At 35.7% G+C, this 17,300-nt stretch overlaps 1 protein-coding gene across 3 annotated transcripts in view; it reads left to right on the forward strand.

Moving 5' to 3' along the window:
* The window catches only part of LOC6050296, an 88,028-nt gene that overhangs the window by 37,310 nt on the left and 33,418 nt on the right, over positions 1-17,300 (forward strand). For 2 of the 3 annotated variants that reach the window (XM_038263352.1, XM_038263355.1), the window contains exon 1: positions 4,285-4,333. The exons of the other annotated variant lie outside the window; for it this stretch is intronic. The gene's annotated coding sequence lies outside the window, so the exon portion shown is untranslated. Of the gene's footprint in view, positions 1-4,284; positions 4,334-17,300 lie in introns of those variants that run through there. 3 annotated transcript variants of the gene reach the window in all.

Genomic DNA, 17,300 nt, shown 5'->3' on the forward strand with positions numbered 1-17,300 from the left:
TAACGTGATATATCTAGGATAATCATTTTGAAAAATGACGCATATTTTTACATGATCCATTGCAACCGATAAAAAATGCTGAAGCCAATAATCGACATATCAATTCATGCCTGGCAACCAACGTCTCGAGCAATTGATCTACCGATTTAGCTGTAATATTTTCAAAAGCTGACAACCACCCACGACATTGTCAATTTCCCCTCGCCCGTTCAAAGACATTAAAGCTCCGAACGCCGCAAAAGCTTTCAGGCGCGAGCACTCAATTAACATGCAACCACAACACTAAATGGGTGCAACTTCTCCGATTCTCCGGCGTCTCCCAGAGTCTCCGTCCCATGCAACTGCACAGACTCCAACTTTATCGGCGTGACGACTCCGGGGCTCAGCGTGAACCCAGATGACAAAGATTAATTTATTTTAATTAGAAACTTTTTAATGCAAATAGAGTGTTTTTGCCAGTCGTCGTCGTCGTCGTTGGACCATGCCGTGCATAACATACCGACGTTTACGCGCAGGCAGTAAGGATCCCGCGGTGAGCGCGGAGGACCAACTTCAAACCTCTGGACGCAATGTTTCGATTGCGGGGAGCAAAACAAGTTCTAAATACCTCTCCTCTATAGCTGCGACAGTTGCGCGAGCCCAGAACGACCGAATCGGAAAAAGAACCGGTGTGTTTAGGGTAGCTGGGTGGTTTATGAACCAACTGTATTTATTTACACTTTTTGTTTAAAAAAATGTGTTTCTTAAATTGATGCAAAAAAAATACAAGCCGCTGGAGAAGGTCAAGAGTAAATCGCTCTGAGTTTAAATTGAGAGCAATCGCAAAATTTCACATTGTTTTCGCGATTTATAATTTAGTATTTTTTATTTGGATGAATCTAAGTCCATCATTGCTTCTTCCAAACAAGGTTCCATACAATTTTGCGGGCTGGTCATACAAATGGGAATGTGAATATTCGAAAATCTGTAAAATCTGAAGTGATTTTCTGATCGATTTGGTGTCTTGAGAAAATTTGTAGATTTTGGTAAGGAGTTTTCAGAAAAAAATAGATACGCAAAAAATGTGTTTTTTATTTGAAAAATTGTTGATTTCCCAAAATACGGTTTGTTATAATTTTCGCGATTATTTTAGATGACTAAAAAAAGCATTTTTTGCACTAGGGCTAAGGATGTTGCGGAATCTAGAAAGCTAGCAGAGTTATTTTTTTAAACCTGTAATTTTGGGAAAAAAACTAAAATATTTTCAAACAAAATTTCAAAAATAATGCAACATCAAACATTTTCAAGTTATAACTTAACCCTCTACAACCTAACCCCGTCTTTAGACGGGCTTCGATCTAAAAATACGCCAAAAATCAATTTTCCAACCGATTTTTGATATTTAAAAAGCATTGGAAAGAAGAACTCTTAAAATTTTAGAAAATTTCAGGGTTGGAAGTTTAACTTGTTTTATGTGACTTTGCCAATGTTTTAAAAAATGACATTTTTTTAGGGGTCAACTTTGGCTGTGTTTTTTACTAACATTTCCTATATTTTCAGTAAAAAGAAGTATGCAGTAATTTTTGTAGTGTCCCAGCCTATGCCTCTACGTATTTTTTGCAATTTAAATGTTGATGGTACCATTCTATAGCAGAAAATGTGAAAAACATGCAAAAAATTGAAAAAGTGACTGTAAAAACGTGAAAAAATTAGATAGGCAAAATGTAATGATAGGAGGTGGTAGAATAGGCCAAATGCTACCAAAAACAAACATAAACTAAACAAGATAATTGCAAATTAAAATACTAAAAATAAAACAAGAAAAACATAAAACAAGAGAAGTAAAGTTTTTCGTAGAACAAAAGTTGCTAAAAATGACCTCCTAAACATGGGAAAAATAAATATCTTCGAAAAAAAAATTTTAGCAGTAGAGGGTTAATTTAAACGAAATTTTCTTCGTTTTCGTTTCGCTCAATTTTCGCGATTTTTTTATGTGTTAGAGTACTTGAAAAGGTATCTTTTGCGTGCTAGACTTTAGGATGGTGCAAAATCTGCTATTAGAGTTATATTCAATTCAATTCAGTTTATTTCTTTTGTTTATCGACTAACAGTAGTTTTGTAAGTGCAGTACAGAGTTTTGGAGGATCCTTTCAGCTGTGTATAAGACATTTTTCAAATAAAGTTGGTTGTAAAGAAAACAGAAAACATGAAAGCAACTCGCAAAAAACCAGTCACTGTAGAGTTAATTTAATTTGGAAAAACATGAATTTCTTAAAAGAAAACTGATATATATTCAAAATTTCAAAAATTATATTTATATGCAAATTTGTAATCGAAAATGGTCTGATAATGTTTTAATGAAATGCACCGTTCACAAGTTTTAAGCATGTAAAGGGTAATTTATTCACCCCTACAAACATTTTTTCAGAAAGCTTTAACATTTTTATAACATTGTTGATCGGACTGCTAATTGCTGAGTACAGCCTCCTAAAGTTTAAATTTTGTGAAAAATTAATTTCATAAAACTAAGAACACTCGCGATATTTCGGGACCTTTTGGTTCTACCAACAGTGTCATGCTTTTCTAAATGACCAAGAGTTCGAATCGGAAAGCGGCTGCATTTCCAGATTCTTTAGAGATTTTTTTCAGATTCTAGAATACAAGTTTGTTAAAAATAATCCAAAATATCTTCGGATTCATAGGAATTTCAATACAGTCCAGACTCGATTATCCGAAGCCTCTATTATCGTGGTAAGTTTCGATTGTCCGAAGGTTTGTATGGGACTTCAAATAATCCAAACACGGGAATTTTATTTTAAACATCAAATTCGAGTTCAGTTTTAGTCAAATTTGAATAGTTGATAGCCTATTAAATAATAAAATACATTTTTTCAATATTTCGTCACCACCATATTTGCCGCCATCTTGGATTTAAAATTTATAAATCACTTTAGCATATTTTAGCGGTTAAGCTCGACAATCAAAAATTAGACATCGAAAAAAAAATCGTGATTCGATTATCCGAAGTGAAATTTTTCAGAGGCCTTCGGGTAATCGAATCTGAACTGAATCTACCAACAATAGTGTTGGTAGTGCAATTTTCTTATTCTTATGAAGCAAATGATATTCTTATGAAGCAAAAAAAAACAATTTCAAACTTGGAACTATTTATTTACTTAATTTAAATTAAGTTAATAACTTTAGATAATGAAACAGTTCAGTGAAGGTAAGAAACACAGATACTTTTTAAGTCAATCCGGTTTAATAAAAAAAATTTAAAGCAATACTGAAAAAAAAACTTTTTTTAAAAAACCATCATGACCTTGTGAAATGTTAAAAAAATCATTAGAAACCGGTTGAAAATTATTTGAAAATTTGATTGAAATCCTACCAATTTGATAGGTTTCTTCAGGTGAAGGAACAAAGTTTCAAAAATCCTTAGACACTCTCAAATGCTAAGTTAACACAAAAACTTTTTTTCAAATCTTTAATTTAATTCCAACAATTGCCCAACTACCCTTCCCCAACCAGAAATTCCTCCCAGCATGGTGGTGGAGAAGTACCCTTACCTTCATATGGCAAAATGCACAAATTATGTTGGTTTGGCGATGCAGCCGCTGAAATATGCATGTGTGCGTGTGTGTATGTGTGGGGAACCACATGGTCGTTGAAGAACCCGCAAACAGTTGCCCGAACATTGTTTTAATATGGTGGTTTTACAGAGCACAGAGCATGGAACTTGGCCACAGTCAAGTCGGTGGATTGACTCTGGAAGTGGCCGTGGAATTCGAAACACTTGCATTCGACGACGGGAAGGCTGGAATGGCAATTAGTTCGCGGAAATATTTCACCTTTTAGGGGGGTGCATATTATGTATGGGACGGAGTTCCCCTCGGGCACTAATTTACTAAACCGTCATCGAAACTGGCAACGGGACCGATGGGAAAGCGAACGAGCTTTGCATATTAAGGTCTGAGCGAGACAGGTTGTTGATGGGTTTGGAAGTTTTGGAAATTATTTGCAAATTTGATGTACTGTGTTACATGCATCGACTGGTTGAACAAACTGTTTTTTAATTGGTTTTGCTAATAGAATTTATAAAATATTAAACAATAAATAAGCGAAAAGAACCTAAAAAAACTCATGTTCATGACTTGAACTGATGATCCCATGATGATAATCTTTATCTTCTTCCACGATCTCCCTCTTGTTTACAAAATCGCACCCCTTTTAGTCCAAAGTGAGCTCCAAATTAACACAATTTTCATCTACTTTTTTCCAGAGTACCTCTTGGCGCTAGACGCCACAAACAACCGTCGGGGCACTTCATCCGAACCGTCGTCATCTCTATTCGGTAAGTCAATTGCCCGGTAGATTACTGCCGCCACCAAGATCAAAACCGTGGCACTTCAAAGAGCCCTGCCAGAATTAGTGCTATCAGTGTCTCGAGGAGCCGCGTCTCGTTGAGACCTCTTGAGGCTCTGAAAAGTCGCGATTATATCTCGTTGAGATTGTGTTTTCTTTTTTTTTTTTTTGAGGAAATCTTTTTTTCAGATCCTAGAAGCGACGACGTCAAGCGCATTTCCATCAGTCTAGTTGAGAAAGCGTTTCCGGCAAGTGTTGTCATCGCTTGGTTTTAACCCTTCCGTGGATTGACAAGCTTTTATAAACATGTTTGGACACTATTTACAAATTTTAATTTCAAATATTTAATTATTTAAGTATTTTTAAACATCGCAATTTATCATCGGAATTTTTTTGAGACCATTATTGAAAAATTTAATAAAAATAAGGATTTTTGGCATTTTTTCTGAATTCTAGATTACTTTTCCAAAACAACCAATTCTTATGTACAAAGTTTGTGAGAATTATTATCTCTATTTAAAACATTGCTGAAGACATCAAATCAATCACATGCAAAGTTTCAATGTCATATGAGCAATTGTCCACCAAAAACGGAAATGAATTTAATTTATTTTTTATGATTTAGTTTAAACTTTGTGGGGTCATCCCTATCCATATGACCAAAGAAGCCATTTTGTGTCATTGTTCACCCATAGTTGTCCCGCCCGTGTGGATCAATCGGACCGCGTACTGGACTCACAATCCAGAGGTCGCTGGTTCGAATCCCGCGGCGGGCGCTCTAAAATTCTTTGTGTAAATATGGGTATTCGGCGCCGTCGCTCCATGCCATACTTTCATACACTTAGGAGCCCAGGGCGGCGAAGTCCTTGTAGATAAAAAGGAAGACACTAGTGGTTGGTACTAGCAATGGTGGCCGACAGCTATAAAGTCAACTTCGTTTTCGTTCACCCATACAAGGCTCGATACAATTTTGGCATTTTTCCATGGTACACAAAAATTCGAAAATCTGTATCGATTTGTTGTCTTCGGCAAAGTTGTAGACATTGGTAAGAACCATTTAGAAAAAAAATTGGTATACGGATTTTTTTTATTTTTTTTCAAAAATCAATTTTTCAAAATCCGTTTTTTTTATATGTTTTATAACCGCAACTTTTGAACCATAGAGATGAAAAAAATTTGCCGCTGGGTTATGATTTTTTGAAAAATTAAAATTTAAGTCAAACAATTTTTTTTACGTCAATTTTTTTTGTGTAAAATCAAATTTGCAATCGAAAAATATTTTACGATTTTTTGATAAAGTGCACAATTTTCAAGATGTAGCCACTTAAAGCATAATTTTAACTGAAAAAAAATCCCGTTTTTTTAATTTTGAAATAGGTCTCCATAATTGTCCAATGTCCATTCATAAAAATATTTTTTTCGAAAGGTTCAGAAAATTTACAATAAAATTGCCTGAGATACATCGAACAATGGAATTTGTCACATTTTCTATTACCAATATCTCAGCAGCTAATGGTCAAATTTTCAATATTAAAAAATGAAACATTTGTGAAACTTTATAATCTTTTCGAAAAAAAATGGAATCAAGACTAACATTTCAAATGGGCATAATATTTAATGTTTGTCCCTTTGAAATGTTAGTCTTAATTCTAAAATATTCAAAATATTTTTCCAAAGAAATCATAAAATTTCGAAAAAGTTGCATTTTTAAACATTGAAAATTTGACCATTAGCTGCTGAGATATTGGCAATAGAAAATGTGACAAATTCCATTGTTCGATGTATCTCAGGCAATTTTATTGTAAATTTTCTGAACCTTTCGAAAAAAATATTTTTATGAATGGACATTGGACAATTATGGAGACCTATAGTTGCTGAGATATTAGCATTAGATAATGTGGGAATGTTTGGGTGAGACTTAAAAAACTTCAATTTTCTTGTTTCTTTTTCTTAAATTCGCTGTATTTCAGCATCCAGATGTCCATTCTTCAATCTCTCAGGTATTTTTTTTTTAATTTTCTGAACTTTTCGAAAAAAAAGTTTTTCTATGGACACTATTTTGAAAAATCGAAAAAATTAGAATTTTTCAGTTAAAATAGTTTAAGTGGTTATATCTTGAAAGCGGTGCACTTTATCAAAAAATCTTTAAAGACTTTTCGATTGCAAATTTGATTTTACATGAAAAAAATTTGAGTCCAAGCAAATTTATGACTAAAATTTCTTTTTTTTACTATTTATTCACAAATTATAGGTTGGCGGCAAAAACTTTGTCTTTTATATGACTCAACTTAGCAGTTTTTGTCCTCTTAAACATATCAAAAAAATTAAAAAACAAACAAAAAAATACTGATTTTGGGAAAAAGCATTTTTGTTAACTTTTTGTCCTAAATTTCTACAATTTTGCCCAAGACACCAAATAGATCAGAAAATTCCTTCAAAAGATACAGATTTTCGAATATTTAGTACCATTTTCGTATGAACAGCGGATTGTACGGAGATTTCTGTGGGTGAAGCAATGACACAAAATTGCTTTTTTGGTCATAGAGAAAGCCCCAACACAGTATTAGACAAATCAAAAACTACAAAAAGTAAAAATGGTCGAAATCGGGTGATTTTGTCGAGAATTGCTCAAATAAGCTGTCTGAAATCTATTATGATGAAAAATTTGAAAAAATTAGACAACACAGGTTTAATAAAAAATAGTTGCAGTTGCTACAAAAATAATTGAAATGTGCCCAATTAAACATAAGAAAAAACAAAGAAAGAATATTTTTTTAATTGTTGCAAGTTTAGCTCATTTCATATTTCATTATATGTTTTCATTTTTTTGAATCATTTTTAAAGGATCAAGACATAAACTTAGATAATATTATGTGCGAACTATTACTTTAATTACATTCACATTCATTTTTATTCTCACGAGAATATTTTGCTAACTGACTAATTAAATATATTACTGGATATTTGAATGTATCCCCAAAACCATTTGGACAAAAGTAACAGAATAAAATTGTTGTTTCATAAGCTTCCACTAACAGACGCAAGATTGACAGGGTTCAGCCAAACCACTAAATGAGAAACAACCAGACTGTCACGTCTCAACTCTACTTTGTGACTTTGTGATGAAAAGCCCGACCATCATCATGAACTCGAGAGTCGCGAGAACAGTCGTCATTACATTTCCGGCCAAGATCTGTGGCGCGGCCGGAACTCAAGGGCCTTTCCTCCCCCGTTCGAGTTCCCTTTCAACATCACGTGCTCGCACACACACACACACACCCAAACATCAAAGCCCGACAGTTTTAATTTTAATTTTCCACTCTCCTTTATCTGTCGACGACGCGGCGCAACCGTTTTTCACAACACTCTTTTCTTTGCTGTTTTTTCTACTCTTGGTTCTCCTTCAATTACTGCGGTGGTGGATTTTTTCACACCACTCTTGCTCTCGGGGAGCAATTTTCCAGGGAGCACCGAGATGCAAAAATGTTTACAAATTCAAACACAGCAGCAGCAGCAGACTAATATCTTGCAAAGTGCATCATTCTTGACGTTTGGATGAAGAGACCTGTCTGGAGGATTTCGTTATTCAAAGCGTGATGGAATGGATTTTGGGATGTGGGATTTTATCGAAAAGGATCGTGTTAATTTACCAAATGTTATCAATTTAAATTCAAATTAAGAATAAATCTAATTTTTCAACGAAAAAAGAAAGTTTCCTGAGATTATCTTTAGTACGGAAAGCAAAACTAAAAAACATTATTAATCTATCTAGTTCAAAGTATTCAATGATTCCTAGAATTCCAATTAATTTTCTTGAACTCTGTGTGCATCCCTAGTCCAGACGGTTGCATTTGAATGATGCAACACCCCTTAAAAACAACACCCCCAACCGCCCAACCGGCCTCCCATTAGCGAGTGTCGAGATTGAGCCCGCGCGATAAAACCGTAAGTAAAAGTCCTCGAAAAACAACGCATTCATCCCAACTGCAGCTCAAAAAGCTCCCACAGAGACAGACGGCAGACGGGAGCTTTTTTGGAGCCTGGCCCCTTTGGGGGAGTGAGTGTGAATGCCAGAGCTGTAGATAAGCAGTGCAGTGAAGAAGGCAGGGCAAAAAAAAACATGAAACACCAACATCATCAGACGAGGAAAAAAGGTGCCAGAAATTATCTTGATGAAAGTGAAACAAGTGCAGTTCGGGTGTAGCTCACTCTTCTGAAAAGAGTTTTCCTTTGGCAGTTTCCTCGTAATGGAGAGCGAAAAAATCGCTTTCAAGTTTGTGCATACTAATTACGCCTAGACCGACTTTGTGTGGAGAAGATTGATGTAGGAGTCGTTTTACCTCGAGGGTCGGTGCACCAAATTTGGTACAAAAATACAAAAATACAAAAATAAAAAAATACAAAAATACAAAAATACAAAAATACAAAAATACAAAAATACAAAAATACAAAAATACAAAAATACAAAAATACAAAAATACAAAAATACAAAAATACAAAAATACAAAAATACAAAAATACAAAAATACTAAAATACTAAAATACAAAAATACAAAAATACAAAAATACAAAAATACAAAAATACAAAAATACAAAAATACAAAAATACAAAAATACAAAAATACAAAAATACAAAAATACAAAAATACAAAAATACAAAAATACAAAAATACAAAAATACTAAAATACTAAAATACTAAAATACTAAAATACTAAAATACTAAAATACTAAAATACAAAAATACAAAAAAAAATTATTGTAGTAATTCGACTAAATTCAGTGAACATTATGAATCCTTAATGAGATTGGTGCGCTGGAAGTGGGGACGCGAAGTCGTGATTATTCAGGTTATTTTTTTTTGTGTGCTTTTGTGTCGCTATTCGTATGGGGTGAGTGATTGTGGTAATCGAATAATAGCATCATTGGTGCGCTGGAAGTGGGGACGCGAAATCGTGATTATGCAGGTTAATTTTTTTGGTGTGCTTTTGTGTCGCTATTCGTATGGGGTGAGTGATTGTGGTAATTGAATAATAGCATCATTGGTGTGCTGGAAGTGGAGACGTGAAGTCGTGATTATTCAGGTTATTTTTTTTGTGTGCTTTTGTGTCGCTATTCGTATGGGGTGAGTGATTGTGGTAATCGAATAATAGCATCATTGGTGCGCTGGAAGTGGGGACGCGAAATCGTGATTATGCAGGTTAATTTTTTTGGTGTGCTTTTGTGTCGCTATTCGTATGGGGTGAGTGATTGTGGTAATCGAATAATAGCATGACTTACTGAATTATTTGTGTCTTGAGCGTAATTTTCGTTGAGTAATTGGTTTTTTTGTGATTTTTTTTTGTGATCTTAATTAATTGTTTTGTGATTTTCAAAGCCCTTCCTATATCATCGTTGATCGGAAGGCACGGCGTCGGGTAAATTGTGTATAATTTTTTCGAATAAGGTTTTATTTTTTATGGTGAAAAAGCCATTTCTATATAATGATCGAAAGACGCACTGACATTTTGGATTAATTAATAGTGGAGTGAAATAATTGTGAGTGAGTGATTTTGTGTGTTAACCAGAAAGACCTTCCCATAGCATCGTTGCTCGGAAGGCTCGCCAACGGGTCTGTTATGAAAGTCCTCCCCATAGCATCGTAGCTCGGGAGGCATCGAAAAGCCAATACCTTATCCTACTAACCCAAAAATAATAATCACGTGATGCTTGAAGGAGATGCTGTGGATTCAACGGTCTCAAGCGGTATCAACAAGTATATAGCGAAAACTGTGTGCTTGATGAGTCTGCAACTTCAACTATCGGACTAACATTCCTCCCTTTCGTTGAACTGCAGGCTTCTTGGGAGGGCGCCGGTATTGACTAATAAAGTAGGGATCTTCAGAGGTTAAACAGTGAACGGATGGTTGGCTCCCACTAATCATTTTTGATTCATTGTTTAACTTCAGCTGATCTGTCAATAACGGAGTAGCAGCTCATTGGCAGTCAACCATGCTCATGCTCATGCTCATGCTCATGAACATTATGAATCCTAAATGACTTTCGATAAAACGTAAATGAATTTGATTAATCAAAGATCGTTTTGCATTAAAGAGGTTAATTTACTAACCAACATATCAGAGTTAATTACCTTGAATTTCAATACAGATAACCACCCCCGAGAGCGTTCATTACAACGATAGATTCTCGTGATTTTGCCTTACACTGGCATCAGCCAATTATCTATTGACTTGACTACCTCCAAGTTTCCAGGTGAAAGAGTATGGCTCTCACCCGTTGAAGAATCCTTCCAGCGATTCGTAATTGTATCCGGCACACGAGCCGATTGCGTAAGGTGAAGGAAAATCCCACCGTTGCACTGCCATTCCGATGCAAACCATCATCATCCATGGTGGTGTATAAGCCAGAGCCTAGATAAGATCTAAAAGTTTCGCGAGAAGCAGAACTGAGCAAGGATTAACCCTCGAGTGACCCCCTCCACTTAGTAGAGTGTTGCAGTTTGGTTGAAGAGCACTCACTTTTTATTGCCGAATTCGGGGCCTTTTAAAGACTATTTAGCGTTAAATCTACCGAATTGTCAAGGGTTCAACCTGATCGTACACTGCAAAGCCAGCAGCGAGACTGCCTCGCTAGTTGAGCTCGCACAGTTTCCAAAGTATCCATGTTCCATCCGCCGTTTCCCGATAGGCTAATAGGATTCCATTCGTGTGTGTGTTGAGCCATGTTTTTCCACGGTCTTGCCGGGGAGATAACGATTGAGATATTTCAGAGGTACACAGCAGTTGCATGGTCGAAGTCATGTTGATGTTGTGGGGCTTACTCAGTTGCATGAAAAGTGTTGACTTTTCACTTCAAAAACTTTAAAAAAGAAAAGATCAATAATTAATAAAACAATTTTTTGGCCCAGTTTTAATGTTTTTAAATTATGATTTCTACGAAGTTCTTTTTCTGTAAAAAAATACGTATTTTTAAGGGTATCAATTTTACATTTACACAATATTAAATATAAAAAAAAGATAAAGATTAAACATTCGAAAATGTGTACCTGGAGAAGTGATTTTCTGATCGATTTGGTGGTGTAACAATCTTAATTAAATGCACTCATTTTAAAAATGACTTCTATGACATAAACTGGATTTAACAAACTTTGCTCCCGTTGATTTTTTTAAATTTTTTTATATGTTTTAGGGGACAAAAAGTGCCAACATTTGTTTTTGACCAAGTTACACAGAAAAAAATCTATTCCCGTAATCGTGAATTGTGTTGAAGAATGTGAGAACCACGAAGGAATTAATTCATGAGTATATAATCCTTCGTGGTTCTCACATTCATGAACTTAATTCACGATTTTGAGAATTTTTTTTTACGTGCATGTGTTTTTTTTTTTGTAGACATTGAAAAGTCGTCGCTTGTGTGCTACCTTGTGACACCTCTACTGTATAAAGATAGGACGAGTCAACAGATAGCACACAAGTAGGGGGTGACGAGCGGGAATTCCCGGGAAAAAAAAATCCCGGGAAATCGACCATTTTTGGACCTCTCGATTCCCGGGAAATTTGGTCGAGACTCCCGGTAAATTTTAATTTTATAATTTTAATTTGTTGAAAATTTGGTAGGTTGAATATTACCTCTTTTTTGAGTAATATTACATAAAAAATGTGTAAAGATGTGAACCTGATGAATATTCATCAAAAAATGATGAAAATTCATCATTTTCTGGGGTAAAATTAATCTTTTTTTTTCGACACAAAATCTGTCACCATTTCCTGATGAATATTACCATCATTTTTTTTCTGTTTATGAAAGACAACAGTTTATTGGTCCTTTAAAAAAAACTCTGAAATTGTTGTTTTGAGTCGCTATTTATCAAATTGCAAAAATCCCGATACTAGGAAATTATATTAGCTATTTTTTTTTTACTTCACAAAAATCTAATAAGTTCGAACAACAAGTTGTATTTGCAGATTCAGGAAAAAATTAAGATGTAGATCATACCTAGTTCCCAAAAATAATGAGGCTACTAATAATCGTTTCATAGAATAAGTATGAATAAATCGTAACTAAATTCATTGAATAGAAACATATTTATAACTTTTCTTTATACATTATTGGCACTATTGGCATAGTTAAAAACACTCCCGGGTCCCGGGAATTCCCGGGAAATTTCCAAATTCAACTCTCGATTCCCGGGAATCCTTGATTGCTGAGATGCCTTGCAAAGAATGAAAATTACCAAAACTGAGTTTTTTCAAGTTCTACCCAATTTACAATCAAATTTCAATCAATGATAATATGAAACTAGCCCTCTGAAAAAATATTTTCAAGTTTTGCCTTCCTCACTGAGGTAAGGCTATAATCCTGCTCTAAAAATTAACTTTTTATTGGAAGCTCAAAGACCCACCTTCATGTATACATATCGACTCAGAATCGAAAACTGAACAAATGTCTGTGTGTGTGTATGTGTATTAGGGTGGTCCAAATCCGGACTTTTTTGGGGCTACCCCCTGAAATCAAAGATTGACCCATCACTAGGCTAAATTCCAAATCTGAGCTCATTCTGACCACGGGAACCCCTCCCTCCAATCGCTTAAAGTTTGTATGGGAAAAATAGTCAAAATGTATGGAGAAAAGCAACTGTTTTACTTTTCTACCTGTGGAAGGCGCCATAGTTACCCGATTCTTAACATTTCTCAAATGTAGAACCTTCATTAAATTTAGAACAACTTTCCCGAAGACACCATATTTTTACGATTTTTTCCCGCGAAGTTATTAGCGCCCAAAACTGACCATTTTTGCGCGGCCAGCTGTAAGGGGCTACCTAACAACGATGTTTATTTCCAATTCGTACACGCACGTGCTCTCTCTCAGGTTCAAACTCTCTCACGAGCTTGCTCGCCTGCCTGCCTGCCTGTTTACCTACAAGCGCGCGCTGTTTCTCTGCTTGGACTTTTGTCGTCGTTTTCGTTTGCCGTCCGTTGCGCTGCGTTCCTGGCATGTTTATTATAATTTTCAACTAAAATAGCAGGTTTGATTTAAGATAAAAAATTAAATGTATTATGTGATTAACAATAGATATCATATTATCAGAGCGTGTGAGAGAGAATAAAAATTTCGATGAATTAGTTCATCCATGATCGTCATTCATCCACGGTCATCGTTTATTATTGAGTAAATTTTTAAATAGGGATAATGTAATTTAATATTTTTTTTTTTTCAAAAAAAAATTCAATTAAACGACAAAAAATTAAGAAAAGTTGCAGTATTTGTTGAAGGTGGTCGAGGAACACAGAAAGAAATTTCCAGACAGCACAAAAAGTAATAATTTTATAGAGTATGAATGAAAATTTGCAGCAATAGTTATAAAATTGCCTTGACTTGTAATCTATATATATAAAAAATTTCGACGGTTTTGTTCGAACGCGCATCAGTTGATAACGGAAAGTCGGATCGGAGCGCTCTTTGCTGCGTTGGGTTCGTATAAGCCCAAGGAAGGTTCTTACGCTAAAGAGTAACAACTTTGGCCACTCCGGAACCGATTCCGGAAGATCTGCAGATTGTATGGAAAATGTTGCGTAAAATCAAATTTTGATCACAGGAGGCTAAAAACGTCAAGAAGTGAAAAAATGACAAGACGAAGTTTGTCGGGGTTAGCTTGTTAAGTATATTTCTGTTAAAGCAAATTACCTAAAGTAACATAATTTGTATTACATGATTTTTTTTTAAATAATTTTTTTTTCATGATTATTTAGCATATACGAACAACTGCTGGAAAAACAAACAAACCCTGTTAACCTGACATTTGCTGTAATTTTTTTAATGAGCCTAAGCTGTCTTTTCTTTAAATTATTTTTTTCCGTGCATTTTGACATAATTTAAGAATTTATATGCTAAATATATCTCAAAACAAACCTGCTATTTTAGTTGAAAATTATAATAAACATGCCAGGAACGCGCAGCGCAGCGGATAGCAAACGAAAACGACGACGACGACAAAAGTCCAAGCAGAGAAACAGCGTGCGCGCTTGTAGGTAAACAGGCAGGCAGGCAGGCAAGCAAGCTCTTGAGAGAGTTTGAACCTGAGAGAGAGCACGTGCGTGTACGAATTGGAATTAAAAATCGTTGTTAGGTAGCCCCTTACAGCTGGCCGCGCAAAAATGGTCAGTTTTGGGCGCTAATAACTTCGCGGAAAAAAATCCTAAAAATATGGTGTCTTCGGGAAAGTTGTTCTAAATTTAATGAAGGTTCTACATTTGAGAAATGGTAAGCATCGGATAATTATGACGCCTTCCACAGGTAAAAGAGTAAAACAGTTGCTTTTCTTCATACATTTTGACGATTTTTCCCATACAAACTTTAAGCGATTGGAGGGAGGGGTTCCCGTGGTCAGAATGAGCTCAAATTTGGAATTTAGCCTAGTGATGGGTCAATCTTTGATTTCAGGGGGTAGCCCCAAAAAAGTCCGGATTTGGACCACCCTAATGTGTATGTGTATTAGAATGTAACAAAAATGACTTTTTGGCGGGCATTCAGGGGTTTGTTCCGGTGGGCATACTGAGCCCAAATCCCAAATATGAGCTTGATTGGACGTAACAGGAGCTGGCGCTCCGCCCTTCAATTTTAAATGGGATTTAACCCGTAAAAAAAGATTTTTTCAAAAATGTCAACTTTTGAGGCATTTTGGCCATTGAAGCGTTTACCAAAAACATCACTGGCGTGAAGGCCAGATCCTTGCGCATCTTTTGGTATATATAACATTGAAGTTTGGAGCACCCTGGAGCTCGGTACAGACCTTCAAAGTTTGGCATTTTTTCGAAAAATCGGTCCCAGCAAAATCAAATGGCGTCTCGGGCGTCGCAAGACGCGACGCATATCTTTTTTGCCGGGGCCGGTTTTTTGAAAAAATGCCAAACTTTGAAGGTCTATACCGAGCTCCAGGGTGCTCCAAACTTCAATGATATATATACCAAAAGATGCGCAAGGATCTGGCCTACACGCCAGTGATGTTTTTGGTAAACGCTTCAGTGGCCAAAATGCCTCAAAAATTGACATTTTTGAAAAAATCTTTTTTTACGGGTTAAATCCCATTTAAAATTGAAGGGCGGAGCGCCAGCTCCTGTTACGTCCAATCAAGCTCATATTTGGGATTTGGGCTCAGTATGCCCACCGGAACAAACCCCTGAATGCCCGCCAAAAAGTCATTTTTGTTACACTCTAATGTGTATGTGTATGTGTGTGTGTATGTGTGTGTATGTGTGTGTGTATGTATGTATGTGACCAAAATTCTCACTGAGTTTTCTCAGCACTGGCTGAACCAATTTTGACCAAACCAGGTGCATTCGACTTGGTTTAGGGTCCCATACATTGCTATTGAATTGTTTGAAGTTTCGATAACTAGTTCAAAAGTTATGTATAAAAATGTGTTTTCACATATATCCGGATCTTATTTAAATGCATGTAAACTATGTCCGGATCCATCATCCAACCCATCGTTGGTTAGGTAATTAAGAGACCTTTCCAACGAGTTCACAACATTGAAGATCTGGCAACCCTGTCTCGAGTTATGACCGCTTAAGTGATATATTTGTACTTTTTTGATGCCTGATCTCACTTAAATGTATGTAAACGATGTCCGGATCCATCATCCGACCCATCGTTAGTTAGGTAATTGAAAGACCTTTCCAACGAGTCCACAACATTGATGATCTGGCAACCCTGTCTCGAGTTATGACCTCTTGAGTCATATCTGTGTACTTATTTTTCTGGATCTAAAAAAATAAAGCTCATTAACCGAACCCAAGAAGGTTAGCTGTTGTTATGCAAAAATTTACGCTGCAGATTTCTTGTAGATTTGAGAATAAAAAACCATCAACAGGGGCGAATCGAGACTGAATAGAGACAGCCGTTTCAAAGCATTTACAATCTTAAAATTTAAAAATCGATGTACTAATTTTGTTGTTTTGTGTCACATATTCGGCAAAAACATGGCTTAAACAAGTGCCCCAATTCGCCCCAGCTGACGGTAACAAATTATTTGCTAAAATAAAATTTTTGAAGGTTTCCCCGCACAAAAACGTTTAATTTAATTCCACAAACCAGACACCCAAAAATTGCACAAATTCTTGGAAATCTGCCTTGAAACATTCACAGGGAAGCTCCCTCTCTCGGTAGGGTTTCCGCCGTGTAAACCAAAGAAAAAAGAGGGAAATTTAAACCCGTCTGCCCCTAAACGATTCATTTCAGGTGTCACAACCTGTGCAGGCAGTTTGCGCGCCCAGTTTTGCATTAAATCGTCTTAAACGGTTCAAATTTCCACATTCGACGTTTGCCAGCGTCCGAGCATCGAATGTCGAGCTCCATTTAATCGATTTGTAATGCCCCGACAAAAACGTTTCGTTTTACGATCCCATTCTTTCTTTTTTTTACATGAAAGTCTGCCAGATTGACGCTCGAAAGGATTAAACTCGCCCTTAAATGGGTCTGAGGAAGCTTCAAATTTCCAATTTGTTGTGACATGCAAAGGGAAGGCATTGTGTGTTTTGGTTTTTTTCTTTTTTTAGCCGTGTCATGTGTGAGGTGAGAGAAGAACCGTGCCAACTATCTATTACAGAGGGTAGCTGGTCATGGAGACTAAGTTCCGAGAAAAGCTGGTTGAAATAGTGAAACTAGCAAATTTTCGTATACAAAAAACTACAAAATTGAAATCAACGATTTTCCAATTGTAGTGAAAAGTTCCGATTGTAATTTAACACTCAATAGTATTTAAACTGAATGAATGTACATGATAAAAGAACTGAATAAATATAAATTGAAAAAAAAACTAACTTAATCCACCTATGTGGTTGATGCCTTTCTCATTTTGAATATCAGTGGTTTGCTAGCTATTTTTTTTAGATCCAGAAAAATAATTACACAGATATAACTTAAGTGGTCATAACTCGAGACAGGGTTGCCAGATCTT

This window comes from Culex quinquefasciatus, chromosome 3 (genome assembly GCF_015732765.1).
Source record: "Culex quinquefasciatus strain JHB chromosome 3, VPISU_Cqui_1.0_pri_paternal, whole genome shotgun sequence".
Taxonomy (NCBI): Eukaryota; Metazoa; Arthropoda; class Insecta; order Diptera; family Culicidae; genus Culex; species Culex quinquefasciatus.